The sequence below is a fragment of the Oncorhynchus gorbuscha genome, linkage group LG24 (assembly GCF_021184085.1).
Source record: "Oncorhynchus gorbuscha isolate QuinsamMale2020 ecotype Even-year linkage group LG24, OgorEven_v1.0, whole genome shotgun sequence".
Classification (NCBI taxonomy): Eukaryota; Metazoa; Chordata; class Actinopteri; order Salmoniformes; family Salmonidae; genus Oncorhynchus; species Oncorhynchus gorbuscha.
Window position 1 is genome coordinate 60,496,334 of NC_060196.1, and position 5,802 is coordinate 60,502,135.

The window sequence follows — 5,802 nt, forward strand, 5'->3', positions numbered from 1 at the left end:
AAATGGTCCAATTCACACACTTATAAGACGTGGTCATCCCTTCTGCCTCTGATCTGACGGACTCAATAAACACAAATGTATCATTTGTAAATGATGTCTGAGTGTTGGAGTGGCTAACCGAAAAATGTAAAAACATGAAAATGGTGCTTTCCTTAATATTATGAATTAAAAACGTACTTATACTATTACTTTTATTTTTGATACTTAAGTACATTTAGAACCAAATACTTTTAGACTTTTACTTTTACTCAAGTAGTGTTTTACTGGGTGACTTCCTCTTTTACTTGAGTAACTTTCCATTAAGGTATCTATACTTTTACTCAAGTAGGACGTTGGGTACTTTTTCCACCACTGGTCCCAAATGGCACCCTAGTCCCTATATAGTGCACTACTTTTGACCCCAAATGGCACCCTAGTCCCTATATAGTGCACTACTTTTGACCCCAAATGGCACCCTAGTCCCTATATAGTGCACTACTTTTGACCCCAAATGGCACCCTGTTCCCTATATATAGTGCATTTTGGGGTCAAAAGTAGTGCACTATCTAGGGAACAGGGTGTCATTTGGGGTCAACAGTAGTGCACTATCTAGGGAACAGGGTGTCATTTTGGGGCATAAAGACGGAGAGATGTCCCTTCACATTCCCATATTTTTAATAGTAAATCACTGGACGTTTAAGAGACAAAATCATTTGATGCTTGAAAGTGGTGGCTGTATCAGTCAGTTTGCATATGGGTGTGTTTTTAATTGATACAAGAGAAACACACTCCAGTTTCTCAATGGCATCTGAATGTATTCTAACTAGAGAGACAGAGAGAGACCGAGAGAGAGACAGAGAGAGAGAGACAGATAAAGAACGATAGAGAGAGAGAGACCGATAGAGAGAGACTGAAAGAGAGAGAGCGAGAGAGAGACAGAGAGAGAGACAGAGAGAGAGACAGAGAGAGAGAGAGACAGATAAAGAACGATAGAGAGAGAGAGACCGATAGAGAGAGAGGGAGACAGAGAGAGAGAGAAAGAGAAATAGAGATAGAGAGGAGGGAGAGAGACTGATAGATAGAGAGAGAGGGAGACAGAGAGAAAGAGAGCGAGAGAAAGAAAGAGAGCGAGAGAGAGAGAGAATGATAGAGAGAGAGAGAGAGAGAGAGAGAGAGAGAGAGAGAGAGAGAGAGAGAGAAGAGAGTGTGAGTGTCTCTACAGTGAAGTGACCTTTAACGGCGAGTGTAATTATATCCTACAGTAGATCAGATCTGGCTGAAGCATAATAACCTAGAGGCATCCATACAGTCTGCTATGTGTACATTGTATCGGATAATCCAGGAGACCCTTCTGCTGACATGTCCAGTCACTGTTCACCTCTCTCTCTCTCTCTCTCTCTCTCTCTCTCTCTCTCTCTCTCTCTCTCTCTCTCTCTCTCTCTCTCTCTCTCTCTCTCTCAATTTAATTCAATTCAATTCAAGGAGCTTTATTGGCATGGGAAACGTGTTAATATTGCCAAAGCAAGTTAAGTGTCTCTCTCTCTCTCTCTCTCTCTCTCTCTCTCTCTCTCTCTCTCTCTCTCTCTCTCTCTCTCTCTCTCTCTCTCTCTCTCTCTCTCTCTCTCTCTCTCTCTCTCTCTCTCTCTCTCTCTTCTATTGAAATGCTATCACCATACAAAGGGGGAAACTTCTATTGTATATATAGTACCAGTCAAAAGTTTGGACAAACCTACTCATTCAAAGGTTTTTCTTTATATTTACTATATTCTACATTGTATAATAATAGTGAATACATCAAAATGATAAAATAACACATATGGAATCATGGAGTAACCAAAAAAGTGTTAAACAAATCAAAATACATTTTATATTTGAGATTCTTCAAAGTAGCCACCCTTTTTTGCCTTGAAGACAGCTTTGCACACTCTTGACATTCTCTCAACCAGCTTCATGAGGTAGTCACCTGGAATGCATTTCAATTAACAGGGGTGCCTTCTTAAAAGTTTATTTGTGGAATTGATTTCCTTCTTAATGCTTTGAGACAATCAGTTGTGTTGTGACAAGGTAGAGGTGGTATACAGAAGATAGCCCTATTTGATAAAAGACCAAGTCCATATTATGTCAAGAACAGCTCAAATAAGCAGAGAGAAATGACAGTCCATCATTACTTTAAGACATGAAGGTCAGTCAATCTGGAACATTTCAAGAGCATTTCATGAAAGTTTCTTCAAGTTTAGTCTCAAAAACCATCAAGCACTATGATATAACTGGCTTTCACGAGGACCACCACAGGAAAGGAATACCCAGTGTTACCTCTGCTGCAGAGGATAAGTTCATTAGAGTTAACTGCACCTCAGATTGAAGCCCAAATAAATGCTTCACAGAGTTCAAGTAACAGACACATCTCAACATCAACTGTTCAGAGGAGATTGTGTGAAGCAGGCCTTCAAATTGCTGCAAAGAAACCACTACTAAAGGACGCCAATAAGAAGAAGAGACTTGCTTGGGCCAAAGAACACACCCTATGGGACTCCCAATCACAGCCGGTATTGATACAACCTGCAATCAAACCAGGGTCTGTAGTGACGCCTCTAGCTCTGAGATGCAGAGCCGTAGACTGCTGCACAACTAGCCAGGTGAATCCAGGTGAAAGCTATGATCCCTTATTGATGTCACTTGTTAAATCCACTTCAATCAGTGTAGATGAAGGGGAGGAGACATGTAGATGAAGGGGAGGAGACATGTAGATGAAGGGGAGGAGACATGTAGATGAAGGGGAGGAGACGGGTTAAAGAATGATTTTTAAGCCTTTTGAGACAATTGAGACTTGGATTGTGTATGTGTGTGATTCGGAAGCTAAATAAACAAAAAAATATTTAAGTGTCTTTGAACAAGGTATGGTAGTAGGTGCCAGTCTCACCGGTTTCAGTGTGTCAATAACTGCAACGCTGCTGGGTATTTTATGCTCAACAGTTTCCCGTGTGTATCAAGAATAGTCCACCACGCAAAGGACATCCAGCCAATTTGACAGAACTGTGGGAAGCATTGGAGTCAACATGGGCCAGCATCCCTGAGGAACACCTTGTAAAGTCCCTGATGAGTTGAGGCTGTTCTGAGGGGAAAGGGGGTACGACTAAATATTTGAAAGGTTTTCCTAATGTTTTGTTCACTCCGTGTATATATCTGTGTGTGTTGACTGAGGCAGTACTTTTTCCATGGGAGAGTTGTGTGCTCTGGTCAGTCACCCCCAAGACTGAGCTTCCTGTGAAGGTTAAGGTTTCTGTGAAGGTAAAGGTTTCTGTGAAGGTAAAGGTTCCTGTGAAGGTAAAGGTTTCTGTGAAGGTAAAGGTCCCTGTGAAGGTAAAGGTTCCTGTGAAGGTAAAGGTTTCTGTGAAGGTAAAGGTTCCCGTGAAGGTAAAGGGTTCCATGAAGGTAAAGGTTTCTGTGAAGGTAAAGGTTTCTGTGAAGGTAAAGGTTCCTGTGAAGGTAAAGGTTTCTGTGAAGGTAAAGGTTCCTGTGAAGGTAAAGGTTTCTGTGAAGGTAAAGGTTCCTGTGAAGGTAAAGGTTTCTGTGAAGTTAAAGGTTTCTGTGAAGGTAAAGGTCCCTGTGAAGGTAAAGGTTTCTGTGACCCCGAGGGTTAAGGTTTCTGTGAAGGTAAAGGTTTCTGTGAAGGTGAAGGTTTCTGTGAAGGTGAAAGTTTCTGTGAAGGTGAAGGTTTCTGTGAAGGTAAAGATTTCTGTGACCCCGAGGGTTAAGGTTTCTGTGAAGGTAAAGGTTCCTGTGAAGGTAAAGGTTTCTGTGAAGGTAAAGGTTTCTGTGAAGGTAAAGGTTCCTGTGAACGTAAAGGTTCCTGTGAAGGTAAAGGTTTCTGTGAAGGTGAAGGTTTCTGTGAAGGTTTCTGTGAAGGTAAAGGTTTCTGTGAAGGTTCCTGTGAAGGTGAAGGTTCCTGTGAAGTTAAAAGTTCCTGTGACCCCGAGGGTTAAGGTTTCTGTGAAGGTAAAGGTTCCTGTGAAGGTAAAGGTTCCTGAAGGTAAAGGTTTCTGTGAAGGTAAAGGTTCCTGTGAAAGTAAAGGTTCCTGTGAAGGTAAAGGTTTCTGTGAAGGTTCCTGTGAAGGTGAAGGTTTCTGTGAAGGTAAAGGTTTCTGTGAAGGTGAAGGTTCCTGTGAAGGTAAAGGTTTCTGTGAAGGTCAAGGTTCCTGTGAAGGTTTCTGTGATGGTAAAGGTTTCTGTGAAGGTGAAGGTTCCTGTGAAGGTGAAGGTTCCTGTGAAGGTGAAGGTTTTTGTGAAGGTAAAGGTTCCTGTGAAGGTGAAGGTTTCTGTGAAGGTGAAGGTTCCTGTGAAGGTAAAGGTTCCTGTGAAGGTAAAAGTTCCTGTGACCCCGAGGGTTAAGGTTTCTGTGAAGGTAAAGGTTCCTGTGAAGGTGAAGGTTTCTGTGAAGGTAAAGGTTCCTGTGAAGGTAAAGGTTCCTGTGAAGGTGAAGGTTTCTGTGACCCCGAGGGTTAAGGTTAAGGCTTGTTTATTTCCCAACACAGAGACACAGAGGGATTATCATCTAGTCAGACACACAGGGATTATACCTAGATTATAAGACCATTTCACCAAGCAACACGAACACACATGTACTGGCAGGAACACACACATGCACTGGCAGGAACATACACATGTACTGGCAGGAACACACATGTACTGGCAGGAACATACACATGTACTGGCAGGAACACACATGTACTGGCAGGAATACACACATGTACTGGCAGGAACACACACATGTACTGGCAGGAACACACACATGTACTGGCAGGAACACACATGTACTGGCAGGAACACACATGTACTGGCAGGAACACACACATGTACTGGCAGGAACACACACATGTACTGGCAGGAACACACACATGTACTGGTAGGAACACACACGTGTACTGGCAGGAACACACACATGTACTGGCAGGAACATACACATGCTACCATACACTCTCACTGGGTGATGCACACATGAATGCACACACACACACACACACACACACACACACACACACACACACACACACACACACACACACACACACACACACACACACACACACACACACACACACACACACACACACACACACACGTATTTCCTCACACAGCACTGTGCAAAAATTTGGAAGAGAGATATTGTTAGACAACATGTCCGATATGATATTCCTGAAGTAAACGTCCAGATTCTTTAGACACTATTTTATCTCTAACTCCCTCTACTCTCCCAAACACTGACAACACTCCCTCTCTTCCCCCAAACACTGACAACACTCCCTCTACTCCCCCAAACACTGACAACACTCCCTCTCTTCCCCCAAACACTGACAACACTCCCTGTCCTCCCCCAAACACTGACAACACTCCCTGTCCTCCCCCAAACACTGACAACACTCCCTGTCTTCCCCCAAACACTGACAACACTCACTCTCTTCCCCCAAACACTGACAACACTCCCTCTCCTCCCCCAAAACACTGACAACACTCCCTCTACTCTCCGAATTTGCTGCCTCTTCAATCTTTCTCCCCATGTGTTCAGTTCCCTCCTCGTTCCCCTCCTCTTCCCCCTAAAATGCCTGCAATGTCCCTCATTGGCTCACACCACTATAACCACAACTGGCACCAACCCCCTGAGCTGAAAGCTAGAACCCTTAATTTAAGCAATTACAAAGTGTGTCCCCCCCACACACCTCTGTTTAGGTAAAAAGCTGAGGGATGGGCCTGTAGAAATGTAACCACTCTCAGATTCATACTCAGAGCTACCGCCACAAGGACTGACTGTTATCTTCTGTACGTTTA